This window comes from Phasianus colchicus, chromosome 7 (genome assembly GCF_987193195.1).
Source record: "Phasianus colchicus chromosome 7, bPhaCol1.hap1.1, whole genome shotgun sequence".
NCBI lineage: Eukaryota > Metazoa > Chordata > Aves > Galliformes > Phasianidae > Phasianus > Phasianus colchicus.
In genome coordinates, this window is record NC_143442.1 from 4,553,247 (window position 1) to 4,568,048 (window position 14,802).

At 39.2% G+C, this 14,802-nt stretch overlaps 1 protein-coding gene across 3 annotated transcripts in view; it reads left to right on the plus strand.

The window, feature by feature from the left end:
* The window catches only part of LRP1B (LDL receptor related protein 1B), a 591,311-nt gene that overhangs the window by 41,974 nt on the left and 534,535 nt on the right, over nt 1-14,802 (plus strand). The window contains exon 1 of one of the 3 annotated variants that reach the window (XM_090143531.1): nt 13,706-13,840. The exons of the other annotated variants lie outside the window; for them this stretch is intronic. The gene's annotated coding sequence lies outside the window, so the exon portion shown is untranslated. Of the gene's footprint in view, nt 1-13,705; nt 13,841-14,802 lie in introns of those variants that run through there. 3 annotated transcript variants of the gene reach the window in all.

A 14,802-nucleotide genomic window follows, 5' to 3' on the forward strand; every position in this document is an offset into this window, starting at 1 on the left:
GAGTAAAACCACTGAGCTTCTTACGTAATGGCTTATTTGTTTACATTGAAAATCAATTAGCATGGCCCCTGTGGTTCCCTTACCTTTTCTCTCCAAGGATTCTCACCAGGGAATGTTGTGCCCCAGCGTGCTTTTGGCACCCACCAGTTCCTGTGCTCTGCGGGGGTCTACTGGCAACAGGGACATACTAATGCAAATCACTGGGCTGGGCAAGGATGTGGCATGGCAGGAGCAGACAGAATTAACATCAGTATATACCATCTTCAGGTTTTGATGGGGAAGGTAATATAAAAGGGGGCATCATTGCATTATTCTACTTAGTGATGGCTCAGAAAGGTAATTTTTTGTTGTTGTTCTAACGAAAAGTTGGTAGTATTCTTATTTATATTCCTGCATATGCATACCTGATCAACAGTGGCAAAGGCCAAGTCATATCAGAGCATGGGGCTATTGACAGCAGGTGTGCTCATAGCTACCAAATCCCCAGCTAAAAACAAATAGCAACAAAACAAAACGTGCTAATAATATTGTTATTTTGGTATAGCATGCGAGGCTGTGACAAAGGGGTTGGATGAATGATGCAGAGCCAGAGCATCCTCAGGATCACTCATTATCTGGCACAGGAAACCTTCTGTGCTTCCATGACAGTCCTTTATCTGTCTTCACTCACATTCAACGGTAATAATAATTTCAGATTTTCCTAAGATATCAGTGCAAATGATTAGTAGGGAAATTTGGGAAATTCTGGAAATTCACCGGTAAAACTCGATCCTCTAAAATATTATTTTTTAATTAACATTATCACAGAGCTTCCTGAAGAACAGAGGATAACTTGATAGTTCTATTTGGTTTATTTGGAGACTAAGTCTGGTAATGTTTTTCTTTAATTGCAGAAACAGAGAGAGAACATTTATTTTTAAGAATGCAGCTGTCAAAACAGTCTGCTTTAGGCAGCTTCTAATAGATTTGGTGGCCTAGAAGAAAATGGAAAAGTAAGGAATACTTCAGCCTGCTTGGAAATATTTAGGCTCTGAGTGAATATTTATTTAAATAAATAGTTTTACTCAATTTGGAAAGTAAAAATGTTAAAAGGCAAGGAGATTATTATTCGTAGGAAGGATGTCATGAGTCTTTTTGCCATCTATTTAACCCATGCTGCTCAACAGAGGAAGTACGAGATCATTGTGGTAGGAAGTTGATGAACTGGAACAGTGACATTCAGCAAACAGGTTTAAGGCTTTTGTGGCAGATATGAAATGGAGAGTAAATATTCCTAGTGGACTGTGCAAGTTTCTGCAATCAGCATCCCCAATTGCTCCAGTCAATCTGAATTCCCCCGAGACAGCCCTGGAATTGGCCTTGTGTTACGCAGGCTCATTGACTTTTATTGTGTACTGTATTTCATCCTCTGTGGGAGGAAGGCAGCATGCAGACATCAGCTCTGCATTCAGTTTGCTCGTTGTAGCGAGGGAGGGAGTGCTGGAGAGGCAATCAGGGCAGCACCTTCCTCTAGGTGGAGGAGGAGTTGCTCTGACTGTTTTAAGAGGCATCAAACTCAAATCCAATTAATTAATTGCAGCTTTGCAGTGCTCCAAACAAACTTTCAGGTGTTCTCTCTGGGATTTCGACAGTGTCGCTTTCCTACTTCTCTCATTTTTCACTTCTACAGCTCCCTGAGTGTTCAACACATACAACAGACAGCCAGAACTGAGACTGTGTCCCTGTTGGGAATAAGTGCACAGTGCCCATTAGAGTGAAAGGATTTTAGCACAGGAGCAGTTGTCTGCTTGGACACAGCTGGAGAAACTGGAGCTTAAAAATATTATTTTAGAGCAGCAGCTGAGAAGCTGGTGACTCGCTGTAAAGTGCTGACAGTATGAACTCTTCTTACGTGTGTATTTTTAATGTAGTAATAGATTTATAAAGTGCAGTTAAAAACACAATGTTTTGGATTAAAATTAAAAGAACGTCTGCGACTAACGACCATGAAGTTACTCAGAGAAAACTTCAGGTTTCACTGTAAAAACACCCAGTTCTGTGTCTCCGTGCCAAGCAGGATGCAGACCTGCAAGGCCTATTGGCAAAAGGATAGCATGTTTCCATCTAATGGAAATTAAATGATGTCACCTGTAAGAATTGGGGTGATGTTGGCCAAGAAAAGTAGAAGTAGTAAAAGATTATTTATTATTAAAGGCCGTAAATCACGATGGTCAGATCTCTTTAGCAGGGAGTAGTGCCTCAGCTGGCTGGATGTGAGCAATAACTGAATAATAGCATTCCTCTTAGGGCAAATGGAACCCTGGGAGAGTGTTGTAAATGTTCCCAGTTAATTAAGATATTACCAGTTCAGCAAAAATAATAAAAATACCTTAAAAAATTGAATAAATGTAGGTGCAATTAGTGTGTTTTAATGGATGAATTCTTTGGTCATTTATTTCCTGGCCAGCGTTACTTTCAAATATAATAAAAATGGAAGGGATGCAGAATGCAATTGGAATAAGCATAGCTGTGAACTTCTCCTGGAGTGGTGCAGCTAATGCTGCTTTATCATCGCTCACACCTACATGCTGACACTTCAGCTGAAAGCATTTGCAATTAAAAAATGAATCCAGGTGCCTGTTGGTGTCAAGGAAAATAAAGAGAGATGTTGTATTTTCAAAATAACTGTAAACTTTAGTATGACACATCTGGCAGCGAGTAGAGAGAACTTGCTGCTTGGATTGTAGGGAGCAAATCTTATTTATGTTAGCTTTCTTACATCTCAGATGTTGTTAAAAAGGCTGAAATGTATAGCTGAAAGGAAAAAATAGTGCCTGAAGCTAGAAAGAATTCAGGCCTGTTCCTCTTTCATCTTGCTACAATTAAAATACAAGTGTAAACCAGGTAACTCCAAAAATTGTTTGTGAACTCACAGGTCTGAACTGAATAACCATCTGTAGAGTTTTAAAAATTAAAATCCCTTTAGGAAATAATGACCTTGCAGAACTTATATCACCAATGAAATTCTGAAGGTGGGATTAGGCTGGGATAGATATGAACTATATAATAACATAAATTGAAAAAGTACAGGTTTTTCCTCTGTCTGTCCAAAGGTCTTGGAAGGAAAACTTGACTTCTCCCCATATTGTTGGCAGCTATGGGGTTGTTCATCTTGGTAGCGAGGAGGGTCATGATTTACTCTTGTGGCACAGGGGATCAAGGAACTTTTTGGAAGAGTAGAGAAGTTCCCAGTGGCCTCTGAGACCATTTTATTAAATGGTAAATAAAAGATGTCATAGAAGGAAAACCATAAAGAGATAGAGCTTGGCTAAAATGCCATGCTGCAAAACGGTCTATAAATTAACATGCTAGTTAGTTCAAACACGACCAAAACAAAGCAGCTTATATTGGCCATTACGGGACACTTAAGGGTTTTTACAGCAGGCTGAACTTTCTGCCAGTTAACTTTTATGTTGTTTTTAAAATTGATCATATTCACTACTGTTGTCCAAATGACATTAATTTAAAGAACTGTCAATCAGAGCTGATTTTTAGGATGCTGGGATTGCAGAGTGCTGCATATATAGTAGAATGCATCGAAGGCTGAAATGGTGCAGTCCATTTTTCTTGTGTATGGGTTGGAGATCAAATATGACAACATCTGTTAAGAGGAAGATAGCCTCCAAGTGCATGATATAATTGAAATTGTACTTTGAAGCTGGAGTGTTAGAATTCCATTGTTTAATGTACTACATAAAAGCTACTTTGTAAAGAGTGGGTTGCAGTGATGCAATCTAGTCATCTTTTAAGACACTTTTCCTTTCAGATAGAGTTTAGAAGTTGCCAAATTTAGAGCTAACTCTTAAATCAACAAAAATGTTGTACCAGTGGTGCAAAAATACAGTTTAAATAGATGTACAAATGAGCATTTCTTTAAGTGAGGAATAAAATACTTGTCCTATAAAGTAAGGAAATAAATCCTACAAAGCCAAGTATGAAATCATTTCACTAGTTGGAAATCTCTACTGGATCTCTGGTGGTTAGATATAAGAGGTGTAATGGATGGCTGAGGCAGCTTATTTGCAAGTTGGGTTTGTTGACTTTCTCCTTTACAGGTAGAGTCAGAATTCTACATAAAACAGAGCAAGAAAGAGTAGTAAACAGATAAACCATCAGAAAATCTCAATAGTGTACAAAATGGCACTTAGGAGGCTCTTTGATCTTTATTTGTCAGTTCTTTGTTTTCATTCCTGTGCTCTTTGCTTCCTGAGGAAATCTTTTTCCATTTAATTAGAAAGAATAGCTCAGATCGGACTTGTTAATAGACTTAATTTGCAGCGCTATGCCAAAGGTTCTTTATGAGTCTTTGCTGGGAGTGTGGGGAGAGGAGGGAATTTCATATTGTTCCTTCCAAGCTCTAAATGTTCATCCTATTACTTGATTCCATCCTTTTCTTATAGCAGTGATGTATGCTGTAGTACTTGAGACTTATTTTGTAGCAGTCCACTACAGCCGTGTTCCTACCTTCCACGTTCATTGCCTTTGGTGCAGGTTGTGGAGTCTCTTTTGATGCTGCAATACTGCAGTCCTGGATTTTCAGATCTTTGTTATCAGCTAATGCTCTGTCTTTAAAGCACAGTGTACATTTATATGAGGGCTGCTCCAAAAGTAATGCCTTCAGTTTTATGGTGTTGACCCACGGTGACAGAGGTGGATGTCAGTGGGGTGGCAGTAGAAAGTGAACCTTTCCACCTACATTTAGTTATGTTTTATTGCCGTATGATGGCATAGGGGCAGCAGGGAGGCAGCCTGAGGGGATAGAGTCTGACATGGAAGTGCATATGAAGCAAAGGTCATTGAATTATTTCATGTGGAAAAACTGGCACCTGTTGGCATTCATTGATGATTGGTGAATGTTTATGGGGACCAACCAGGGGATGTGAGCACAGTGAGGGGTGTGTGGTGACTATGTTGAAAAATAGCATTTTGTAATTGAGAACTTACTCTATCAAGTAGTGTTATTGTGCTCTTTGTATCCGTTGCAGTTTCCATGGAAACAGCTAGCTAACAAGCTATACATAAACATAAAATACATAACATGCAAACATAAGGACCATAAAGAAAATTAAACTTGCTGTACCCCAACTGTTAGTATGATTATTTGCATTTAATTTCATTCCACTCCTGAAAGTGACTCCAAAAGCAGATTTTGTAGATTTCTGTAGAGCAGTTTAATTTATTTCCCAATAACCTTTACACTGCGCCCTGGAAGAGCTCGGGTCACCCATTTCAGAGAGCTATCATTTGAGTCCAGCCCTTGGTCTCTTACAGCTCAGATTCCTTAGGTCCCATCTAGTCTTGCCCAGCTGTAAAGTTTCACAATTTCACCAATGAAGACAGGGAGTGTGGTTCTCAAATTGCAGATTTTTCTCAGTTTTGAATAAGAGAACCTGTTACTGTTTGGCAGGAGGCAGTGTGAGGTGCCATTATCTGGATTTGTGAAGACTCGCTGTGCTCAGCTGAGGTCTCAAGTGGCCTCAGCACAGCTCCAGGAGGATGCTTGTGCCTTGTTAATGTGCTGGGAACTACAGAGATTAGGTAAGGGGGCTATTTTGCACCCCAGAGGAGTTGCCATGTGTTCCATATAAATAGCTAATGTGGTCTGCTTCTAGAAATAACAGCTGGGTGTCACGCTGCAGCAGGTAGCGCTGGCTGTACTTGATCTGGTTTTGCAGTGTCCAGGAAAAAGTGAGAGAGCATTATGCTGAGATCTAGGGCAGGGAAGGAGGCTGCAGATATCAGTCTGAGGATTGTCCAGCGGTATGAATGAGGAGAAGCAAAAATGCTGAGGTGACACCCATGTCTCACCCCAGCATGGACTTTGCAGAGGAGCAGCCAAATACCTCCACTGCATCCATCTGCCACCTTCTCTGCTAACCTTATGCTGTCAGGATGCTGAAACCTCATTAAGTTTTTCTATGTGGCAATGCTGAAATATCCCATACAATCACTGTTGGGAATACTTTTGACTTTCAATCTGAAATTACTTTTGTTGAATGCTTTATTATTTGCATGATGATACGGTGCAACAAGGACAGACGTGTATAAGACAGAACATTTAGACCCACATAACTTTTTGTTTAAAAAAATAATTTATGATGATGGGCATTTTGCATATGTAGGGCTTGTCCAGAATTGGAACTAAAGGAATGCTGTGTGTGTTTGTGCTATAGAGGATGCTGGTTCTGTGCTTTGCATCTTGTTTGACTAAAGCTAGGCTGCCCTGAATCCAAATGTTCTCACACATATGCTGTGCAGGAAAAAAGGGGAAGTTTAATAAAGTGCTGCAAGCATTATATAGTTCTAACATTTTACTGAATGTGCTATGTAAATTAAATTTTTCTGATCAAGAAGAAGAGAAATCATCAGTCATGTCTGACATCTGCACTCATTGTAGCGTTTAGAGCTAGGACTGAATTACTACTTAATTTAAAAGCCAAAAGTATAAGAAATTGTACATCTAACTTGACATTTCAGAACCTTCCTACATTAGAGGATGGAATCAATTGTCAGCTTTATCAAGCAATATGGGATTTTGATTTCTGTTATCCTTTCAACCCTTACTGCCATGAATTAGTTATGATTTATATTCGTGTAGAAATTACATGTATCATTATCAGTAGCAATATATCTTATGTATAACATGAATACCATATACACAAAACCCTTATACCATATACACAAAACCCTTAGCCATGTGTGTATGCACAAAGTTATTATAATGCATACATAAGAAGGTATGGAACCAACTCCACGTGGGAAAGAATGACCTTCTGCTGCACCAAATGAATTACACCATCTTTTCCAGCTACTACAAGTGTATAGATCACAGTCTTAGAGCACCAGTAAAAGTCATAGTTACTGTCAATTTGAGAAATTTTCATGCGGTACCTCTGTTTGTCTTTTGCTGTCACGAGAGGAAAGAAATCCTTCTTATTAGAAGGACGGGATGTGTGGATGGATAGTGCCTTGACGAATGACCTTTTCCTGCTGTTAATAGCTCTAGGAATGGTACTCCTGAAAACAGGCTTGCTATTGCCTTTGCCATTTGAATAGTAGTGTTGCATGTTTTGCCTGGTGTCTTTGAGTAGCAGTGTTTAAAATCACCTTGTGACATATTTCTCCTACGCACTTCTCCCGTGCTGTGGAGCAGCCTGGGGTTCCTCTTGCTGCTTTGCCTGTTATACTCAGTGTCAGGGAGCTGAAGAGTTCACCTTAATGAGACAGGCTAGCGAGCTAATCTTACGTTGTTGCAAGAAGGAGGAGAAAAAAAAAAAAAAAAAAAAAAGTATTATTACAACTTTTCACTAGGAAAGGACAAAATGTACCCCTCCTTCTTCATTAGGCCAATTCAACTGAGATGACAGCAGGCCATCCTTCAAGCAGCGAACATGTCAACCCACTGCTGCTCAGCTGTCACTGCAGCGTAGGGAAAGAAAGGGGATGGTGGGGTAGAAACACGGGTCTGTGCAGACAGAAGGATCACAGCCTGCTGGTTGTGATCCTTATGCTCTGAAAAATACGAACTGGCCTTTATTAAAGCTTGCACAGCGGCCCCTTATTGCTCACATGTTAGGTGGAGAGGGGTTATGCTGCTTTGGCTTCTCTGTGCAGAACACTTGCTTTCTCATGGCATTCGTTGCTTGGTCACCCTCAAGACATGCTGTTTTATTTTTAATAAGACTACAGAGTGATCCTGTGGTCTCTGTAATAGGCATAGTTCTTAGCTCACTTGGTGCCATGGCTGAGCCATTGGGAAGCAGAGCTCCACAAGCCCTAAGTATGGCTGGAGAGGGGCTGCTGGGGCACAGCCTGCAACAGAGCTTCCAGGAAGTGGCACATCTTAAGGATTTGTCATCAGCAAGTTTTGGTGTGGGTGTAAATAATATGAAGCTGCTATATGAATACCTACAGTAAAATAATGCAGGGAGAAATTTGTGTCGTGCATAAAACTCACTACATCATACTTTGACCCAGACCATTTATGCAACTTCTCAGCTTATTTTAATAGCTGTACAGCTACATAGAGAGAATGAAAATGACTGTGAAATCTGTACTCTGCATGGGCTGTCTGGTACTCGAAGTGGCACTGAAAGCTGTTACAGCTGAATCCTGGTTTAGGATGGATTTTTGATGGGCCAAAATCATACACTGAATATACTGACATTAAGTTATTTGAAAACACAAGGATAATGTGGCAGAAAAAAAAAAAAAAAAGTCAATTTGAAAGTGTTGACCTGTGTAGAAAATAAACTATTACAGAGAAGTAAATCAGATGCAATGCCTCTGATGGCCACGTATAGGAAGGGGAAAAACACCCAGAGGAAAGGAAGAACTGGAAGGATGTTAAAAATACTTAAAGTTCAGACTGGATGCTTTTTTGTCAGACTAAGAAAAAAAAAAAAAAAAGCTCACAATTCCTGAAATTTGTTGAGATTCACTAAGGATGTGAGTTTGCTGGAGGAACCAAAGGATACCTAGGAAGTAGGGGAAAAAAACATTTGCAATTTTCTGGCAGAAACTTGGGCTGATGTATTTCAATAGCTGAGGATTATGGTAAGCTAATGGAAGTCTTTGTTGCTTCAGTGTGGAGCCAGGAGGAAACCTGAACTGCAGCCTCTGCCACCTATGTGCCATTTGTTGGGGCCCTGAGAAAACCCACCCTGTTCAGTGCTTTTTAACTTCCATAAGGTATTTTGGTCCTAATTGCTCTATCTATTAACCTACATACATCTATACTGGGAAACATGAGTGCAAAGCCAAGATGCTGTTTGCTATTTCAGTCTGTCCTCAAAACTTCAAATAAATCAGACAGAATAAGACCACTCTTAATTTCCACCAGCAAACGTAGTAGTTTTCCACAGCAAGCAAGTAGCAGGGCTCTGGCTGCAGTGACTCAAACAGAGTTACAGTGGTTTTTATTAATTTTGTATTAAAATGTAAAAAGTGATAATGCACTTCTGTGTAACTGTAATTCAGACAGTAACACATCTTTTGAATCATAGAATCATCATAGAATGAATTGAAGTATAAGCATCACTGTACACAAAGCTCCATTTTTTTTTCTTAGGAAATAGAAACATGGAATATTTTAACTATGACATGCTTTTAATATGCTGCACTCCACTGTCACTGGGCTTTAATAAGGGTGAACTTCATGCAATGAAAGAAAAGGTCATTTATGACAAGGATGTAAATACACATTAAGTCCTTAGCAAAGATGTGCCTTTACATTTGCTGGGGAGGTGGGGGTTATTCCAATTTAGGTTCTGAAAGTGTGGAGCTGCCAGTTTGCTTATAAACAAGCAGTATTATTCAGAAATCAAATGCCTGAGCTTTCTTTCCTGTTTGCTTTGCTTGCAAGAAAACATAGCTTGTAACTGTCAAGCTGCCCCTATGTGGTGGCCAACATAAAGGAAGCTCATTTGCCTAGCAGTGGGCTTTACTCATTGAGTCACTGTGAGCTATACACAAAACAAAACTAAAAGTTGTCCTAAATCTAACCATTCAATGATTTGCTTTGTTTCATCTTCTTCACTTCCTCTGGGCCCTTCTAGAGGATTTTGGTTTTTTTCCATGCATATTCCTAATGGAGATGCAGCAAAAGCCTGGGAGCAGAGGTGATGTTACTCCTTTAATTCATTTCCACCAGGTTTTGATGCCTGCAAGTAACAAATCTGCTTTCAGCATGCTTTTTTCTATTCAATTTTTTTTTTTTTTTTTTTTTTTTTGACACTCTTACATCCAGGTCTCATTTTTCCCTTTTCTTCTCTCCTTGTTAAATGCCAGAGGTGTTTATTTAAGGAGTGCAGGAGGGGCTGGGAGGGGCCATGGTGGAGCTGAGGGTTCCAAATTGAAAAGACTTTTAAAGTTGGGTGTTATTAAGAGTGCATTTAATCAGAGAAAGTGATAAACAATTTGTTGTAAGACACATAAATACTAGTTGGAAACTAATTTCAGTGGCATAAAAGACAATCAACTCTTGCATATAAAGTAAATGGAAAAAGCACAGACCTCTATGCTATTACTCATGCCATGCACCACATTCATTTAGAACAATTACTTTCTTCTCTTGGCCAGAACAGCTTTTTTGTATCTGCAGAGTAAAGCAAGAGCAGAAAACTATCCAGAAAACACAGCAACATGCAAAATCAGTCACTAGATTTCCCCTTTTTTTTTTTTGGTCATATTTAATAATCATGAACTGCCTTGTTGCTTAAGAGCCTGACCTTCTCTGTTAGGAAAGCTCACACCTAAAAATCCTGCAAAGTTTCAATTTCTAAATGTCACAAAATATCAAATAGGTGCAGAAGACAGGAAGCAAGTCAATAAATGTTTGTATTCTTCTCTTGATGCTCTTTTTTATTTCATTTTAGATGAGAAAAAAAAAAAAAATTAACCCAAAGTTTAATCTCTCCCCTGAAAAAGGAAAGCAAGGAAGCAGAGCCTGAGGTAGCAGTCAGTTAAAAGTATTGATTACAGTGCTTAGCAATTTATGGAAAAATAAATAAATAAGGCTGAAATGCCTTCAGACTATTTAGGAGAAAGCATACTGTTTCCTATGGTGAGAAGAAGTATAATTAAAAAGCTATCAACGGTCTGGGATTGTCAAAAGTACTTTGTCACCTGAAGCACATTCCTTGTAATTATCTTTTGGGCTTTAAGCTAGATCACCATTAACCTCCAAAGAAGAAGGGTTACTATGCTTTCTGGTGTGAGAAATTGTATCATCATGTAAATTAAACCCTGTTAGGTAGTCAAATTGGATTTGCAAAACGATTGACTATTAAACCTAGTCATGTATATTATCAAATGACACAAAGCATGACATGCTAAGAGGGAATGAAATAGAAAATATATTTTTTTTTCTTCTGTGCTTAAAAATGTCAGCATTCTTGTACAAAAAGTACTTTTTGGGGGAAAGGAAACAAGAAGGAAAGGAAATGGAATGTGGTTGTAGAGAATCTCTGAGGGCCACAAAGATGCTCAGTGGGATGGAGGACTTCTCCTATGAAGACAGGCTGAGGCAGCTGGGGTTATTCAGGGTAGAGAAGAGAAAGCTCCAGGGAGACCTCATTCTGGCCTTCTGATACTTGAGGAGACCAACTTTTTACATGGTCTGATAGTTAATAAGATAAGGGGGAATGCTTTTAAAGAAAGGAGACTGAGGTTAGATGTGAGGAGGAAAGTCTTTATTCAGAGGGCAGTGAGGCCCTGGCACTGCTGCCCAGAGCTGATGTGTGCCCCATCCCTGGAGGTGTTCAAGGCCAGGTTGGATGGGCCCTGGGCAGCCTGAGCTGGTGGGTAGCAACCAGTCCATGATGGGGGGTAGAAGTGGATGATCTTTGAGGACCCTTCCAACCCAAGCCATTCTGTGATTGCATAAATATTTTCTTAAAATTTTCAGTGAGTAGAAAATGAGAGAACCCATTTCAAGCTCATTGCAATGGAGCAGTAGTTATGTTTATTGTAACTCAAGATCTCTCACTGTAATTCCCCAAGTTGGTCAGCACAGGGCTCCCATTGGAATGCAGTTTCCCAAATTACCTGCTCAAAATGTGCAGCAATACAGACTGCAAAAAAGTAAGCAACTGGAAAAAAGTAAGCTTGCTTCATCTCTGCAACTGACTGCAACTGATATTGTAGGGCGCATCAAAATATTTTAACCAAATACTGAAAAAGTAATAGTAATATCTAGGAAGGAAGGAAGCAATATGGCTGAATTTTCTTTTAACTGGAGCCCTGAAAAAGTCCTCTTTTGAATTCAAACAGGGCAAATGCCTTTCTGGTCTTTAGGTAATGGTGAGTGATGGATGTATCAGGTGTGTTTTGTCAGAAACATGAGTGAAACTCAGAGTTTGCACATTGCTAGTTCTGTCACTAGGGAGCCCACGTTTCTCTGTTATAATTAAACATAAAAACAATTTGCCAGCAATCCCCCAAGCTTTCAGAGAGTTTCTTTTCTTTATTATTATTACTATTTTGAAGAAAACTTTATTTCGCTTTATATTTTGCCAAATTACTGCATGTTGACAAAGGGCTGTATCCAGTCTTTTTGCTTTCAAGTTGGGCAAAGTGGGTAATTGAGGTTGTGTGCACAATAAACGAGAACATCCATTGGTTCCGTATAAACCTTTTAAAAGCCTCTGAATGGTGAGTGAGGCAGGCTAATATGAATTGCAAAAGGACATAATTAATTTGTACATGAAAGAAGATTTTAGTATACCATTAGCCTCTGTAACAGCCAAAAATAAAAAGGCAATCATGTATAACCTTGCCAAAAGTATGACAAATTTCTTGTCATGAAAAAAAAAAAGAAGTATTTTAAGCAAATGCCTCATGTTTTTATAAAAATTATCCTGTTAACTCTTACTTGCTGCCAATGAAATTAGGTTTACAAATGATATTAAATGAGATGCTCATTTCAGAGCAGTCAAAACAATCAAGAGTACGTAGATACTGGTGCTGGCATTGTTGCTGTTAAATCAATCTCAAAAACATTTGAATTTTTGGTAAGACAACTCAGTCTTGTTTCCTCAGTGTCCCTAATCCTTCTATATGCTTTATTAATGGAAGTCTCAGGAATAAAATCTCGTGAGGAAGTTATGGACTTCTGTTCTACCTCCCATACCTTTCAGAAGCTAATTTCTCCCTTCAACTTTTTCATTTAATTGAAGGTTCTTCTCTTTTATACGTCATTCTTCTCCCTATGTTGCTTAATCATTTTCAGTACATAGGATATGCATATTATATAGCAAATAATCTATTTTTAGAAGAAGCGTGTAAATTCTAACAAACTTACTTTTATTATTATTAAGAGATTTTATTTCTCGTTCTAGCTAGCCAAGATCATAAACTGCTCTTGAAGAGTCCTGCTAACAATGAAAGTTAAATTACGCTACAGATATTAAAATGACAAGATTGTGAGACTGATAAATTATTTTCTACATACCGCGAAGAAAATGAATCATAGGATTTGAGTAACCTGATTTAGTCAATAATTCTATAATTCCTACTCAATCATACCTTACTTTTATCTATCACTGATGGAATGCAGTGCATAACTTCCAGTCCTCTCTGAAAGTATCCGACAGTTATATAATACAAATAGGAGCACTCTTAGGAAACAACAGGGTGCTGGTGTCTTGTCAGTGATTGTGATGATGCAATGATCATTTACGTTGCTAACACTTAAAATATCACAGCAGCCAAAAGAGAGATCCTCGAATCTCACAGCAGTAACAGGGATTGCATATAATATTTACTGGAAATATGAAAGGGAGTATTGCTGGCAAAATACATGTTTCAAATATGTATGTAATCTCTTTGCGGTTTGTAATGTTTAATATGTATTTATTTGAGAAGAAAGTGTTACGATAATTTCTGGTATAAGAAGCTGTAGCATGAATGAATCCTATAAACCTTTCCTGTTGGACTTACTGATTGTCAGCTTGATTTTGTCATGGGTGCAACTAGTTTGTAACTCAGTTGAACATCACTTGGTAGGAGAGAAGAGACAATTTCTCCATTCCTGGGACATACCATCCCTGCCTGGAAGTGTTCACACCCTGCTGTACTTACTGAGAAGATGCCCTGCATAGTGACTGCAGGACTGAGTCATCACAGAATTATGGAATCACAAAAGGGACCTCAAAGATCAGCCAGTTCCAACCCTCTGCATGGGCTGGTTGCCCTCATCAGTTCAGGTTGCCCAAGGCCTCTTCCAACATGGCCTTGAGCATCTCCAGAGTTGGGACACCCACAGGTTTTCTGGGCAGCAGTGCCAAGGCCTCACCACCCTGTGAGTAAGAATTTCTGTCTACCATCAAACCTAAATCTCCCCTTTGTTACCGTTCTGCCTTGAATTCAGAGCACTCCAGAGTGGAATGCTTTATAATATTCATGTTGATACCTCTTGGTTATGTATGACTGCTCAAATGACTTCCTAAAAAGATCCAGTTCATCTCTGTGTGTTGGGTGGAATTGTGATTACCTGCGATACCACTTTAGTCTGGCATATTTTGCTTTATGTAAATAAATATATATATCTGGATTAATTGTAACAGTAATTATGCTGTTCTGGATTTCTCTTATTGTCTTTTTATCTTTAGTGCTGTGCATCAATAGAAAGTAGGACTGAAGAGAAGTCTGATCAGTGCATCTGTAGTTCATGTTTTGCAAATAATCTGTTTCTTCTGATCATACCCACGTCTTTTATCTTCCTCTGCAATCGTTCTTTGCAACTTCTGACAATTTCCCCCACTCCACCACATTGTATTTCCCAGTTTTTCCAATCTCCCCTGCATTTCCCCCAGTTGTGTTCCCCTCAGCATGTTCCCTTGATCTGCTGCTCTGTTGTGTTTCAACTTTACCAGAACTCCCGTTTTCTGACACCTTTCCAGCTGTGGAAGTACCTCTTTTGATGAGGTAGCTGTTGCAAATAATGACAGTTACAACCCCATTAAGGGTTCCTGCTGTACTTTGGCTATCTGTAGTGCTAACCCAGGAGGGGACTGAAGGGCAGGGACAGAGGTCTGCAACCCAATGTAATACTGAAGTCAGCACGGGCTGGGGTTAGACCTCTTGAGTTCCTTCCAACTGAAGTTATTGTGTGGCTGCAATTGTAGCCTTAAAAAAAATAAATAAATAATTTAAGGAGATGCATAAAGCTCCCTAAGGATGTATGAACCATCTCCACTTCTTCCCCATCTGGACTTCTGTGCATTGTTTTGTCTTGCAAGGAATGCATGCTTGAAAGCACAG